We start from the raw sequence: 18,053 nt of genomic DNA on the forward strand, positions 1-18,053 counted from the left end.
AACCTTAATTTCAGTCGACCGGCCCTCTTGGGTTGGCGAATTTTTACTAAGGTTAAAAACGTTGTTATTTTTACTAACCTCACTTAAATCTTTTCTAAAATGCCTAATATGTCCCTAACGGTCATAATTTTCAAAAAGTTTATAAATCCCCCCTCATTTGCTAATTTTTATCAAAGTTCCCCCAAACTAATTTTTCATTGCAAAAATCTTTTTTTGGGGTAAAATGTTTTTAATCTTTCATACTCTCTTTCACTCTCTATGTTTGAAAAATAATTTTTGAAAAAGAACACTTATCTTGTTTCAAACTCTCCAACTCTTTTTTCATCCATTCATTTCAAAATAATTTTGTAAGAGAGCATATTCATTTTGGGCATTTATTTTTATATATACATGCTTACACTCTCACATATTATTTGTCTTTGAAAATCATTTTCTTGAGAGTATAGCTTTGGTTTTCTCCCAAATTATTTCTTTGATAAATATTTTTTAGGAGAAAATTATTTATTGCACAAATATTTCCTTGAACATAAACTCCAGATTCTCCAAATTCCTTTATTTGAAAAAATCTTTGTTGGAGAACATAATAATCATTTTTATATAAGCACCCTTACTCCCTAAGCATTATTTCATAGCATTAGAGTGTGTATTTTTATGAGCTTAATGTGTACATCCATGCTTGTATTTATAAGGTTTTTCATATGTACAAAAATGTTTCTATTGTAACAGTTGGGTTCAGCCCGAAATTGAACTGGGGAGTCTTAGCCCTGTAAGTGAGACTGATTTGGTTTAGCCCTGAACTGGGAAGTATCAGCCCCGTAAGTGAGACTAGTTTGGCTCAGCCTAGTAATTGAGTCAGGATTTTCCTCGCCCCGTAAGGAAAGGATGTAAAAGGCTTCTGCTCCATCCGTTTAAGTGAGCAGGGTTAATGGAATCCTTGGGGGGGTATGCCCAAGGCGGGGACGTAGGTAGTATTGGACGAACCTCGTTAACAAATCTTTGTGTCATTCTCTCTCTATCTTATTTAAATTCCTGCAATTAAATTTTAGTATGTGTATGCTTGTTCATGTTTTGTTATAACCATTTTGCATGCACACAGAACTAATTTAAATGAGATATGCTGCACACGTGTATGTATGCACACACTAATAACTTAATCATTGTATGTACACGTTCTCAATATTGAATGGGATAGGAATTGTGGTGAATCGACGCAATTGTTTAAATTAGCGAAAAAAATTTTAAAACCCAATTCACCCCCCCCCCTCTTGGGATCACACCAATTCTAACAAAGACTATATTTATGAAACAAGTTAGTTTGTTATATAAAAATGGTATTTTGATAATGTCACTTTATAGTCTTGCATTAGGTTCATTTTTTTGAGTTTGGGAGCCCAAGATGCACTGTTTTGAAGGGATTGAATCTATAATTTAAGGATCTTTTTCATGCACATGGACTTACTTTGTAGGGAAAATTATTTTTATCCAATCAAAAGGTGTACATTGAGTAAATACGTAACAACCTCCTAATTTGACTAGACTTTCACCTTCTCTCATTTTTGCTCCCTTTTGTATTATTTTACAAATAATATATTATTTTTAACATATAAGATTTTAATTTTTGGTTTTTTTTTTTTTGTGCATGCACTATTTGGACCCTTAAAAATAAATTTATGGCCAAATTTTTCCAAACTAGCAGCATAGAGTGCACCTCTCATGGACAATTTTGAGACAACTTTGAACTTATATTTTGAACTCATTTTGTTAATACATGTTGCGTACCACCTATTATTTTAAAGCCTTATGAGTCTACTTTTTAAAGGGTCATACTTTAGTCTCCATTGAAACTTTGTGGCTAAAGTTATTGGCTATTCTTCATAAATTGTTCAAATGGAATCTTTGTAATGACTTGATTTATATATATATATATATATATATATATATATATCATAAAATTGTACTACTCTAATACTCTGAATAAAATCTATAACGTCATCGCGATCCAAGTGGGGACCGAGAAGCTTGCACATCCATAAAATTTCCTATGCAGCGGTAAACAATAAGGCATACATCCATATTTACAATACTAGAGTTTCAGTATTCCCAAAATATACATACAACATGAGCATTCCCAAAAATCTTCCATCTGATCTCCTAAGGACCATTCAAAAAATGCATCCTTCCCAAAAATACTCACCCTACGGACAGGGCAGTACTGTAGTCCCCTTATCTCCGAGCCTGATCTGCTCGTCTATCTGGTTTACCTGAAAAGTAATAAATTATTGGGATGAGACAACTCTCAGTAAGAGGAAATATGCTATTACCAGTGTGGGGCAGATGAGTTTGCATAACTGTAATGTCTGATTTAAAAGTACTGTATACTGTAAACAATTGAGTCTGATAAAACACATATAAATAAAACATAGTATAACTCACACCTATGTTGCTTAACATAAACTATTTTCTTGAATATTCTACTCAAAGTACTTTTAATATCTATAGGTATGATTGCGGTTTTTGTAAATCTAGATATATAATATCTGAGAAAATTTACCTGGATGGATAACTGAAAGTCATGAATTAACCCCTCATGACAGGGTTGTGTGGCCTGTAGGTGGGACTTAACACTGGTTGGCCAACTAAGATAAGTCAACTGAACTCTGATAGTCAGATTGGCCACCGCAACTTTAACTGACGGGGAGCCTGTCCACAACAAAGGCATAATCGACTGCTGAAAATCCACATACTATCTGAGATATATAGTTGCACTCTAAACTAAAATAGCAACTGTACCGTGCTTTGAAAACTAATCTGGTCCATCAGCGTCTGATACTATGTATATAACTGATATATTTATATTACTGATTAACCATGATTCTGTTTAACTGAAATAACCATAACGCTATAGTAAACTGATATGAATAAACTGATATATCTGAATGCTATGGTTTTGTAATCTGAATATCATGGTTTACTGAAACTAAATTTCATATTTCTGTATAAACTGTAAAATTCATAATCTGTATAAATCATAATTCTGGCTAATACTGCATATCGTGCTTTCTGTATAAACTATATAATTATGTTACTGAGAAAACTAAATATTTTAACTATGTATAATTACATAAATTCTGATAACATAAAAGCTGTATAAATTCTGTACTATACTAATAAATTTCTCATGCCACACAATTAATTAATTAGTACACATATAATGAAATCTGTAAAACTATATAATTTTTCTTACTCTGAAAACACCCATAATCATATATCATATTTTACTGGTAAATATTTCTAAATCAACTGGCATAGCATATTTCCCTTACCTGACTTATTGAGAGTCTTGTTAAAACCCAGATCCTACGCCCCCGGCGCCCGAAACTCAAATCCTGCAATTCACGTTCTCCTCAAATTAATTAACTCATTTCTTAAAATAATACCCATATAACCTTCGTTAGGCTCCATATACTCCAAATTAATATTTAAACTAATATTTAACATCCTTACCTAGTTTCCTGAACTATGCCTGCAGGGTCCCGAAATTACACCCACGGCGCTTACCCGAACCCTGAATCCAATAATCCTAGTTCAACCTCAAAATGCCCAATATTTAACATTTCTAAATATACAATAATTAAATAATAATTAATCATTAAATAGCCCCATTTATCCTAATTTTGGGGTTATGCCTATGACGACCCCACAAGAAATCCGCTCTGCTAAACTTGTAGAGAATTATCCCTAGATTCTCGTGGTGGTGTTCGATCATTAATTAGGCTTAAGATTTATGAAAAATTGAGGTAAGAGTGAGAATTTAGTTTACCCCAAGGGATATGCCTATGCTGGCTGCTCCTATGACAAATTCACTTCGGTAGAAATGTCAATGGCGGAGAATGGAGCTTAATGATATTTTCCGATTTTTGAGTGGTGCTAGTTAGGCCGACAAAATGGAGGAGAGAGAGGAAAGACGAGGAGAGCTTGAGGAGAGAGAGAGTGTGGGCATGGGTTTTTTTTTCCCTCTTTGTTCTGTTAAATTGTCTCTAGGAAGCTTAAAAATTAAACTTCCTAATACCTATTTTTTTTCTTTTCTTTATTATCTTACATTAATATAATATACACATACTTTTATCCTTATATACTTATACATATTTATATAACCATCATATTATTTAATTTAATTTAATTAATTCAACTTAATAATGTTTAATTAATTAATTAATTGATTGATTAATAAATTTATTATTATTATTATTATTATTATTATTATTATTATTATTATTATTATTATATATTATTTTATCTATTTTATTTTTTTTGAAAACTACTACATCCTCCTGTAATAATTATTTCTGGGGCGTTACAATCTTTGTCCTTGTTTTTTTTTTTTTTCCTTTTAATAAGTTCATGTTTTGGCCTTGACTTTTAATCTTTGAATGATGCAAGTTTTTATAGATCATAAGAAACCATATTTGGTACCTAGATGGGGTTTACACTAGGTCCTCCTTCATTTGATTTTGGATACCATGTTGGGTTTGTGGCTCATGGAATGCATGCTCCAGGAAAGCATTGTGAAGCGAGGAACAAAAGTGTTGACTTTTTGAGTTCTATCCCCATTTTGATTATGAGAAACCACAACATCTCATTTGTGTGTTGAGTGAATGAACATGTGTATACTTTAGAAAGAATAGATGATGATGCAATTTGGGAGCCGTGAAAGTACCTAAATGAACATACCTCGGCGTATTCCATGGAAATTAAGACGAGCAAAGCATGAAGACTTTATATTTTTCAGTTGTAATAGTAATTAGGTTTATTTGTGCATGCATGATCATATGATTTAAATTGAAGCTCATAACAACCTTAGATTGACCTTAGGAACTCCAAGTTTTAATGAAAAACCTTTTACTCAAAATGTTTAACTTACACAAGTTTTGAAGTGGTTTTGAAATTAAAAAAGGTAAAACCTCAGTTCTTTAAAGGGGTCGGTTGACCAGCAGGTATAGGCCAGTCAACCAGATAGTGCATAATGGCCGAATTACAAAAGGCCCTGCTGATTGGATCTTGAAAGTCATATGAAGCCCAGTCGACCAACCTTCATATGTGTGATGCCTGACAAACTGGATCTTGAGCCCGGCAGATTGAAGCTCGCGAATTGAAAAATCGATCTATGGTTGGTCGACTGGACCTCGGGTTAGTCGACTCAACCTTTTAGGATTTTGAAATTATGGTCATATAATGGTCAGATTTTTTGAATTAAAATATTATTTAAATGCCCAATCGTCATATAATGGCTATAATTTGTTTTTTCCTATAAATACCTTGCTAATCAACTTGGAGAATGTTAGAAAAATGTTTTGAAGTTATTATTGTTTATTCTTTGATTCAAAAACATTTTTTATACCCTTTTGTGCATCAAATCCAAATTTTCTCCTCTACCCTTCTTTTGAAAATTCTCTTAAGAGAAAACACTTTTAAGGTTTTATTGGAGGGCTTGAGCTTATATTAAGTTTAATATATATATAGCTTTTCTTGTTTTGAAGATTAAAGTTCAAATTTCTCCCACTCCATCATTTTGAAAACATTTTTGGGAGAATATCTTTTGCATTATTAATGAGTCCTTAAAATGCACTAATTTAGGTCCACATTTACCTTTGTTTTGTCTTTTTTTATCTTCTATATGCCCTTTGTTAACATAGTTTGGAGTTATGCAAGGCTTATTTGTGTTTTAGGAAATACAGGTTAAAAACGAGGAGTTAAGTATTACGAGAAGCCAAGGAGTATTTGGGATACTTAAATCAAATCAGATGCTCAACCAAACCACTAGAGCCTCATCTCAAATTCATTTTGCATACAACTTGCAAACTCATTGCACAACTCTTCATTTGTTGCTCCAGATATGATATCATCTACGTATACTTGTACTAGGAGCATGTTATCATTCTTAGATTTTATGAATGTATTGTGTCTATCTTCCCTCTGATAAATCCATTATCCAGTAGAAAACCGCTTAGCCTTTCATACCAAGCTCTAGGAGCTTGCTTTAAACCATACAAGGCTTTAGTTAGTCTATAAACGTGATTAGGATGCTTATGGTTTTCAAAACCTGTGGGTTGTTCTACATATACTTCTTCACTTATATAGCCATTTAAAAAGGCGCTTTTGACATCCATTTGATACACCTTGAAATCCTTAAAAGCGGCATAAGCTAACGGCATTCGATTGACTTCCATTTGAACTACAGGTGCAAAGGTTTCCTCAAAGTCTATTCCTTCCTCCTGGTTATATTCTTGAGCTACAAGTCTAACTTTATTTCTAACTACTATTCCATTTTCATCTTTCCTGTTCTTATATATCCATTTTGTTCCAATAACTGTATGATCCTCAGGTCTAGGAACTAATGTCCATACTTTATTTCTCTCAAATTGATTTAATTCTTTTTGCATATATATCACCCATGATTCATCCTTAATTGCTTCACTCACATTCTTAGGTTCTTCTTGAGATAAGAATGCAAAATGAGTAATCATATTTCTAAGTGAGGATTGTGTAGCTACTACACGTGATGGTTATCCTATAATTTGATCTATAGGATGATTCTTTATGTACTTCCATTCTCTAGGTAGTTCACTAGCCTCTTTTTCTCCTTGATTATCTCCAGAAAGTGTTTCCTTAAGTTCAATGTTCTTATCTAAATTATTTTCAATAGACAATTTTTCAAATTCCTTATTTATCTTAATTTCATCCTTTTCATTAGACTTTTGAGCAAAAGAATTGGACTCATCGAGTACTACATGAATGGATTCTACAATGGTTAATGCTCGTTAATTATATACCCTGTAGGCTTTACTATCTAAGGCATATCCTAGAAAAATAACTTCATCAGATTTCACATCAAACTTTCCTAAATGTTCATTGTTTCTAAGTACAAAGCATTTGCAGCCAAAAACATGAAAATATGAGATATTTGGTCCAAGGCCATTCCATAATTCATGGGGAGTCTTATTTAGAGATAGTCTAATAAGAACTTTTTTTAGAACATAATAGGTGGTGTTCACTGCCTCAACCTAGAAGTACTTAGGTAGCTTATGTTCGTTAAGCATGGTTCTGACCATTTCTTGTATATACCTATTCTTTCTTTCAACTACACCATTTTGTTGTGGTGTTCTACGAGCTGAAAAGTTATGAGATATTCCTAATGAATCACAGTATTCTTACATACCTTGATTTTTAAATTCTCTACCCCTATCACTCTGGATTTTTGTGATTGTTTATCCCTTTTCATTTTGAATTTTCTTGCACAGTTTAATAAATTGTTCACACACTTCATCTTTGGGACCTAAAAATAGTACCCACGTAAATCTACAATAATCATCAATGATAACAAAAGCATATGATTTTCCACATAAACTCTGAATTGGGTTTAGACCAAATAAATCTAAATGTAGCATTTGAAGTGGCCTGGTAGTAGAGATTACTTTCTTCTTCTTAAAACTAGTTTTTTCTTGTTTTCCTAGTTGACATGCATCATAGATTTTTTCTTTCATGAATTTTGTCTTAGGCAATCCCTTAAATATATCTCCTTTAACTAGTTTAGATATTAAGTCCATGTTTGCGTGTCCTAGTCTCTTATGCCAAATCCAACTAATCTCATTTATAGTAGAGAAACATGTCACACGTTGAGAAGTTAAGTTATCAAAGTTGGTGGTATATATATTTTCATGACGATTAGCATTAACTAGAATTTTTTTATCAGTTTTATATTCAACAATGCACTTGTCATGTTCAAAGGATACTTTATAACCTTTATCACACAGTTGACTTATACTTAATAAGTTATGTTTTAAGCCATCAACTAGTAAAACATCCTCTATAATAAGTGATGGATCGTTACCAACTTTACCTATACCTATGATCTTCCCTTTTGCATTATCCCCAAAAGTGACAAATCCTCCATCCTTTGGAGTGATGGATGCGAATTTAGCTTTATCCCCATTCATATGTCGTGAACATCTGCTGTCCATATACCATCTACCTTTAAGGAGGATGATCTCAGGCATACCTACAGTAGACATTTAAGTAACTTTTTTTGGTACCCATTTTTTCTTGGGTACATGGGGGTTAGTGCTTGAATCTCCTTTAACTCTCCATACCTTTTTAATTGTAACATCTTTATTCTTAAAAGGATAATCAAATTTTATGTGACCTATCCTTTTACATTTAAAGCATGTAGTGTATTTATAAGAGTCTTTTCAGGGTGCATAAGCTTTTGATTCTCTTACAAAGTAACCCATGTAAAGATGTTTTTGTTTCAAATTTTCTTTTCCATTAAAACCAAGTCCTTATTTATCTAGGGAATTTCTTCGTGCCCCAAGATGCCTTTCAAAATTGCTTTGGCTCTCTGTGAATTTATGAATAATTTTAGAATTGTGTTTTAATTTTCTTTTCAATTCCTCAATTTTAAATCCTTTTCTTTTGTCATAAATGCATGGGACTCATTCTATTTTTCAATAAGCTGTGAGAGTTCTTTTACTTTACATTTTAAATCATAAATTTTCTTAGTTTTCTTCTCAAGTATTTTAAGAGTGTACAAGTATTCCTATTGCAATTCATTATAAGAAAGCATGCTATTTTCATTTTCAGAATCACTGGAATAATAAGAAGATGCTGCAAAAGATGATTATACCTCAAGGTCATCATGTGCCATTAGATACAGATTGGATACCTGATCATCACTGGACTAAGTGTCTAAACTGCTTGTCTTGTGTCTAAACTGCTTGTCTTGTGCGTGTCCCAGCCAACTTTTAGAGCTTTCTTCTTTTTCTTGGAGGATTTCTTTAGTTTAGGATATTCAGGTTTGATGTCTCCAACCTCTCTACAGTTGTAGCAAGTTAGCGAATCATCCTTCTAATTCTTCTTGCTTTTGGCTCTCCCTTTTCTGATTTTAAGTTTCGAAATTTTCTATCAAATTTCTTATTCTTCTTCAGGAACTTTCTGAACTTCTTAGTCAACAAGGCCATGTCATCTTTCAATTCTGAGTCACTTCCTTTATTAGAGCTACTAGACAATGCCTTAAGAGATGTAACGCTCTTTTCTTTATTATGCTCATTTTCCTCGCATTTATTGCTAACTCATAAGTGATGAGTGAACCGCTCAGTTCATCTACCGACATTTATTTTAGATTTCTTCCTTCGGCAATGGCCATAGCTTTAGCTTCCCAAACTGGTATGTTTGCTTTACTGTAATCCCAAGAGGGGGGGCGGGGTGAATTGGATATTTAAAAATTTCTTTCATAGGTCAACTAACCAGAAGTAGTATTTCACAAACCTAGGGTCAATCTAGAACGTATAAGATGCAAGCCAATAAATACAACTGTAATTAATTTGCTCTAAATGGATCAAACAACCATGCACAATATAGTAAAGCAAATAAAATAAGGATGACACCAGTTGTGTTATCGAGATTCAAAAAAAGTGCCTACGTCCTCGCCTCTAATTCGCAAGTCCAAGGATTCCACTAGAACTCACTTAACGGGTGGAACGACACCGTATACAATACCAGGTCAAATTTCTAGGGCTGACCTCAACCTTACAACCAATCCTTAATGGGCTAGATATATGCCCCTTCAGGCCACACCTGGAATACAACACATAATGAATTACAAATTTCATGTGCAATATGCATGCTTCTCAAATAAGAAGATATGCACCAGTATAACCAATGCACTATAATACGATAGGATATTATAAGCTCAATGTAGATTAAATGACTACTCTTAAGGTAATGCAAGTATAGAAATCAGAGTGTGAGAGTGTATGTGTTAGGATCTTTGAATCAAGATAACAATATCAATCACAAAGTGCAGTATTAAAGATCTTAAGCACACAAGCAAATATCTCAAAAATGTTTTTCTCAAAAATCAACCACAAGAGATATTTGGATTTAGTTTGTCAAAAACTGTTTTCACAAACAAACACAATACAAGCTCTTGAGTTTTGCAACAATAATGTAAGACTCACAAGCCCTAAAGAGTTTTCCCAAAGAAGACATGAATAAAATCTCAAAGGAAAACTCAAAGCTTACTCAATAAAAATCAATCTCAATCAAATAATATGAGAGTGTAAGCTTATATGAATAATCTCTAGAAACACTCACAAAGTATATCTTGCAATAGGAATGGGTAAGAGTAGGTTTTTGAAGCTTGTATGAGAGAAATAGGTTTTTGAAATTTTAGAGAATATTTTGCTAATGATATTTGCTAATCAATGCTAATCAAACCAAATGAGGGAGTATATATAAAAACTCCAAAAATATAATCGTTCGAGACTCATTCCGTATATTTTGAAAAATTTTAAGTATGGTTAATAAAAAATAACCCATGTTTTACCTCGGTAAAAATTGGGCAAATCGAGAGTTTTGGTCGACCGTACAGAGGGTTTGATCAACCACTTTAGGAGCTTTGGTTGACCGTGGTGATTTTTCAACTGAGAATATGGTCGAATGTATTCGGGCGATTTTGAACCATTTGAGATTCGGTTGACCAACAAAGAGAACGGTCGGCTACTCATATGGTTCGGTCAACCATCGCCAAGGAAAACTAAAAATTTGGTTAACCGAGTTTACGAGGTGTCAGGCTCGTGGCAATTCGGTCAACCGAGGACACTATGTTCAAAAACTTGACGGTCGACATGAGAAGTCAAAATATTGACTTCCATATGTTTCAATCGACTGTAGCATTCATACTACACAAGTTTGGTTGATCGATGCTTAATCTCCTCAGCCAACAGTGGTTCAGTTGGCCCAGCATAGTATAACTAGACTAGTTCGGTTGACCAAGGCCCTTTCAGTGGTAATTTTAAGTCCTAGTTTTTATTTGAAGTCACCACTGTTCACATAAGTATAAATTTTGAGTTATAGGGGACTTTTCATGTGATGTTTAGGGACCTAAAGTCAATCTATGCTCATTGAGCTTATTTGTCCTATCATGCATGCAATGCATTAATTATTACAGACCCAAAATAAAATGAGCAATAAATACATTTCCTTTAGAAACTATTCTCCACACTTTCCAATCAACATTTAAAAGATATATACTCATCATTAGTTTCCAGTAGGTGTAATTTGTACCGCAAAAAATTTATGGTCTAATGGATGAGTGTCCCTCACCAAATGGGGTTACATCGATGTGTGTTATTGTGATCTTTTACAAAAATAACGATTAAGTCTATGTAACCTCGTTCTGATACCAAATGTGAATTCCGGTGTTATCCCAAAAAAGGGGGGGGGGGTGAATTGGGTATTTTAAAAAATTAAGTCCTTCAAGTTCTAATTTTGAAAACTTTCAATTACAAACTTGCAAGCTACTTACAATTAGCTCAATGTTTTACAATTAATCAAGTTAATATGTGATTTTATCAATCAATCAATTTTACCCAATTACTTTGCAGACCTACTATATATTTACAACATTCACAACATTCATATAAATAAGTTTACGTGGAAATTAAATAGAGTTAAGGGTAAGAGAGATGCAAACACGATTTTACGAGGTTCAGCCAACTCGACCTACGTCCTCGCCTTGAGCAACCTACTCAAGGATTCTACTAATCCCTACTCCTTTAACTGAGACGGAGCTTTCCTTTACAGTCCACTGCCTACAAGAGGCGTAACTTCCTCCTCAATCCCGCTTCACAACCCGAACCGTGAATACAATTTCTGAAAAACTCAAAATGCTTCTAACTAAGCTAGTGAGTACAATAGAATTCCTAGCACATAATCATATGATAAAACATGAAGATCAACATATATATAAAGATATGATCTTTATATGAAGAATGATATGCTTCAAAAATCTACCCTTAAATCAATATCTCCCAAAAAATAATTTTTATAAATAAATGCTTTGGAGAACTTAGGGTTTGATTTTAGAGTACTTTATGCAAGAATATAAAATAAAATGCTTTTAATATATGTTCTTGCTATCAAATAATTTGTAAGATTAAATCTTTGAATAAAAATATATCTTTGAATATTGCAAAGATTTAAACAATTTTATTTAAAAGATATTCACCAAGAATATGTATTTAGAAACTCTTAGAATTTGCAATCGAATAGTTTTTGCAATAACCAAATATCAAATCTTTGAATGAAAAGATAGTTTTAAATATTCAAAGATTTTAGTCTTAGAAAAACCTTTCTCAAGTATTTTATTCAATTAATGAATATAAAATACACAAATTATGAATTTTGCTCCCAAGAAATATATTAAATATAATGAGTACAGGAAAACAAAAATAAGATTTGGATGCTCAAAATACTCAAACCTCAATACCAATGATGATTGCAAAATATGTGCGAGAATGCTTTTGATCAAAGTAACAAATGCCCAAAACTGGATGTAAATCCTTTGGAGTGTAGGCACAAGTTCAGCAATATGTTCAAAACTCACAGAAGGTTGGCAAAAAGTGTTCTTCTAGGGTTTAAGGTTAGTGTATATTAGAAATCTCTCCATCTAAACAATTTTTGGTCGTTGGATCATTTAAAATATCATATTTACCTCCGTGTTCGCGCTGAAATGTAGTTATGTGCTAGGAGATCGACGATGAGAGAATGCATTTATCGATGAAGGATCAACACTCGTTTGTTGACAGGAATGCAAGTTCGTCGACGAGAGCCATGTCTAAACTTTTTGGGCTCTAGGTATTTTATCATTGACCAGAACACATCGTTCATCACTGAGTGGCCTTATGAGTTCATCGATAAAGCCATGGGTTTAGTCAACGAGGCTTTTAAAATTTGCCTCTAAAAATTTGTTCAACCTAGAACTAATGTAAATGGATCTTTCATGAAATGCATGAGTCCTAAGGTCAATCTAGGGTATATATGAGCTTCAAATTATATCATATGACATGTGTAAATACATTCAATTCTAAATACCCATTCCAATTTGAAGATCTTGAACTTTAAGCTTGCCTTTTCATCCTTTTACTCTTTTAATTCCTTGAATTGAGCCAAGTGATATGTACTTTTTGTTCCTCGTGGCTTACATATCATGCTTAACTTTTGTGCATTCTAAATCATGATCCTGTTCAAAAACTCAGTTGCACAGGTCAAATACCAAGTGAGTTGTCATTATCAAAATAGGATTGGACTCATAGAGTCAACATTGTATATCATTTTCTTATTGTAGAAGCACTGTATTTGTACACAAACTTTCATATTGTTGTATTCTCAACGTGTGGTATCGTTAGAAGAGGAAGTCACCATCCTATAAAGTGCACTAGTTTGGCTTAGCCTAAGTAATTGAGCTAGGAAGGCACCATCCTGTAAGGTGTCAAGATTTGGTTCCACCCGGTAAGTGAACCAGGGAGTCTCCACCCTATAAGGAGAGGTTGTAAACAGCATCGCTCCATCTGGTTAAGTGAGCATTTAGTGAATCCTCAAGTGGGTTGTCTTGAGGCGAGGATGTAGGCACAGTTTCTGAACCTCGATAAAAACCGCATGTCACTCTTTCCCTTTACTCTTATTTTTCCCGTATTTGCATGCTTATCTTTATCTATTGAGGTTGCTACACTTTTTTTAAATACTGATTTGTAATTGTTTGGGAAATACTGGAACTGCTATAATTGTTTAAATTATATGGATGCTTATATATCTTCTAGATTTAAAATTGATTAGAAAGACCCTAGGTTGTGAAATACTGTTTGCTGTGATAATCTGACCTACAAATTTTAAAATATCCAATTCACCCCACTCTTGGGATTATACCAAAAATCACATTTGGTATTAGAGCTTCGTTGCATAGACTTAAATGTTTTTGTAAAATATCGCAATGGCTCATACTAGTGTAACCCCTTTTGGAGAGGGATAGTGGTTCACATGTCCTCCAATTTTCGTTGGTGTTAACTACACCTTCTGGAAACAAAGAATGTGTATTTTTCTTCAAAATATTGATTAGATGGTGTGGAGAGTTTTCTCCAAAGGAGATTTTTTCCTAATGAAAACTATAGATGGTAAGAGTGAACTTAAAACAGAAGATGAATATACTAATGATGATATAAAAGGAGTAAATGTAAATGCTACTGCAATGAATGCCCTATACTATACTCTAGATGTCAATGAATTTAATAGGGTTATGGCATATACATCTGCTAAAGAAATGTGGGATAAACTAGAGATTATGTATGAAGGCACTAGAGATGTTAAGGATAGTCGCATTGACATGTTAACTAGTGAATATGAGGCATTTAAGATGAACTCTAGTGAATCCATACAAAGCATGTACACTTGGTTCATGCATATCACCAACTCTTTGCATGCACTTTGTAAGACTTACTTAACATATGAAATGATTAGGAAAATACTTAATGGTCTACCACCAATCTGGGAGGCAAAAGTCACTGCTATAGCTGAGGGGAGAAACCTGAAGGCAATGATGCTGGATGAGCTTACTAGATCGCTCATCACATATGAAATGGCAGTAAATGAGAGGTTAGGTGAGCACAACAATGCAAAGAAGGTAACTACTCTAAAAGTATCTACTAGCAGTTCCAATGAGGAGAGTGATGAGGAAGTAGAAGAGGACATGGCACTGCTGATCAAGAAGTTCAGTAGGTTTTTTAAGAAAAATGGGAAATCATCTAAAAATTTTCGGAGCTCAAAATCTGAAAAGGGAGAGTCGAGCAGAAGAAAGCAAAAATCAGATCTTCTCACTTGTTACAATTGTTATTAAACAAGACATATTAGACCATATTGCCCGTTACTGAAAGAGGACTCAAAAAAGAAGAATGGAGTAATGAAAGCCGGCACGTCTTGGGATAGACATAATACTAGTGGCTCGGACATTGAAACTAGCAACATAGATGTTGCAAATTTTTCTTTGATGGCACACGGTGATCATAAGGTATATTCATCTTGCTTTTTTTCGCCTTACTATTCTAGTGAGAATTCTAATGTTGATAGTATGCCTATATATAAAGAATTGCAGCTTGAGTATATTCGTATTCATAAATTGCTTAATAAAATGGCTAAGAAAAATAATGATTTGAAAATTACATGTAAAGATTTTTCAAATGCATTTGAAAAAGAAAAGAAATTTTGTTCTTTTTTAATGGAAGAAAAAGATTTGAAAATTTCTAGTCCTGAGAGAAAATTGGAGGATGACTCCAAAATAATTTATAAATTCATGAAGGGCCAAAACAACTTTGAAAAACTCCTTGGGGCCCAAAGAAATTCTCTAGACAAAGAAGGCCTTGGATTTAATGGAAAAGAAAATAGGAGGTAGAAAAATTTGTATACGGGATATTTCATAAAAGAATCAAGATCATTTATTCCATCTAAAAACTCCTATAGGCATACAACGTGTTTCAAATGTAAATTAAAAGGCCATATACAATTTGACTGTACTTTTAGGAACAAGGATGTTAAAGTTAAGAAGGTCTGGAGAGTTAAGGGAGATTCAAGCACTAATCCCTATGGACCCAAGAGAAATTGGGTACCAACAATAGTCACCTAAATGTTTATTGCAGGTGTTCTTGAAGTCATCCTCCACCAAGGACAAGTGATACATAGATAGTGGCTGCTCACGACACATGACGGGCGATAAGGCCAAGTTCGCGTCCATCACACAAAAGGATGGAGGATTCGTGACATTTAGGGACAACGCAAAAGACAAGATCATCGGGGTAGGTAAGGTTGGTAAGAAACCTTCTCTAGTTATTGATAATGTTTTACTTGTTAATGGATTGAAGCATAATCCGTTAAGTATAAGTCAGCTTTATGATAAAGCATATAAAGTGTCTTTTGGGCATAATAAATGCATTGTAGAAAGCTGTTCTGAAAATGAAATTTTATTTTTTGCTGAACGCCATGAAAATGTTTATACTATTAGCTATGATAACTTAGCCTCACAACATGTGAAATGTTTTTCTGTTATAAATGAGGCTAGCTGGCTTTGGCATAGGAGACTAGGGTATGCTAGCATGGATTTATTGTCAAAACTAGTTAAAAATGAATTAGTTAGAGGTTTACCTAAGACACAATTTGTGAAAGATAAAATATGTGATGCATGTCAATTAGGTAAACAAACTAAATCCAACTTTAAGAAGAAGAAAGTCATTTCCTCCACAAGGCCACTTCAGATGTTGCACTGAGATCTATTTCGTCCTAATTAGATTTAGAGTCTAGGAGGAAACTCATATGATTTTGTAATAGTTGATGACTATTCTAGATTCACATGGGTATTATTCCTAGCTTATAAATATGAAGCATGTGAAAATGTTGCTAGATTATGTAGAAAAATTAAAAATGATAAAGGGTATAAAATCTCACATATCCAAAGTGATAGAGGAGGAGAATTTAAAAATAGGGATATGGAAGAATTTTGTGATTATCATGGTATTTCCCATAATTTATTAGCTCCTAGGACTCCCCAACAGAATGGAGTTGTTGAGAGAAAGAAGAGGGCTTTACAAGAAATGGGTAGAACAATTCTTAATGAACATAAATTACCCAAATATTTATGGGCCGAAATAGTGAGCACTGCTTGCTACATAATGAATAGGGTTTTGATCATGCTCACTCTCAACAAAACCCCTTACGAATTATGGAATAGCCATCGACCTAAAATTTCCTACTTCCACGTTTTTGGCTGTAAATGTTTTGTACTAAGAGATAATGAGAACCTAGGAAAATTTGATTTGAAATCTGATGAGGGAATCTTTCTAGGTTATGCATTAGATAGTAAAGCCTACAGGGTGTATAATAAAAGAACATTGACTATTATAGAGTCCATCCATGTAGTGTTTGATGAGTCCAATCCCTTCTATAAAAAGTCTGACGAGGATGATATTGAAATAAGAAAAGGATTAGAAAATTTATCCATTGAAAATAATGCTGAAAAGAGTACAGAAATTAAAGAATCACCTGCTGAGGATAATAAGGTTGAGATTGAGGTACATGAACTACTTAGAGGGTGGAAATTTGTAAAGAGTCACCCCAAAGATCAAATCATAGGTGAACCATCATGAGGTGTAGCCACCCGATCATCCCTTAGAAACTTATGTAGCCACTTTGCATTCTTGTCTTAGGAGGAGCCCAAGAATGTGAATGAGGCAATTGGGGATGAGTCATGGGTGATGTCCATGCAAGAAAAGCTTAACCAATTTGAGAGGAACAAAGTCTGGACTTTGGTTCTAAGACTCGATAATCATACTGTGATTGGAACTAAATGGGTCTACAGGAACAAGAAGGATGAAAATGGCATAGTTATTAGAAATAAAGCCAGACTAGTAGCCCAATTCTATAACCAGGAGGAAGGTATAGATTTTGAGGAAACATATGCTCCTGTCGCTAGGATGGAAGCGATTTGTATGTTGTCGGCATATGCTGCTTTTAAGAGCTTCAAGTTATATCAAATGGACATTAAAAGAGCATTTCTAAATGGTTACATCAATGAGGAGGTATATGTAGAACAACCTCCATGATTCAAAAATCACAAATTTTCTAACCATGTTTATTGATTAACAAAAGCCTTGTATGGATTGAAGCAAGTTCCTAGAGCTTGGTATGAGGCTTAGTGGCTTTCTACTAGATAATGGGTTTGCTAGAGGGAAAATAGACTCAACACTATTTATAAAGACTAAAAATAATAATATGCTCCTAGTATAGATTTATTTAGATGACATCATTTTTGGAGCTACAAATGATGAATTGTGTAATGAGTTTACCAAATGCATGCAAAATGAATTCGAAGTGAGCATGATGAGTGAACTTAACTTCTTCTTAGGACTTCAGATAAAATAGACCAAACATGGAACATTTATATGCCAATCAAAATATGTTAGAGACTTGCTCAAGAAATTTAATATGGAAGATTGTAAAATTTTGGGAACACCTATAAGCTCTTCCAGAAAATTAGACAAAGATGAGCAAGGTATTCTGGTAGATGTCAAGCTCTACCGTGGCATGATTGGTAGCCTGTTGTACCTTACTACGAGTAAGCTTGATATTATGTTTAGTGTTTGTATGTGTGCTAGATTTTAGGCTACACCTAAAGAGTC

The sequence above is a fragment of the Malania oleifera genome, chromosome 3 (assembly GCF_029873635.1).
Source record: "Malania oleifera isolate guangnan ecotype guangnan chromosome 3, ASM2987363v1, whole genome shotgun sequence".
Lineage (NCBI taxonomy): Eukaryota > Viridiplantae > Streptophyta > Magnoliopsida > Santalales > Ximeniaceae > Malania > Malania oleifera.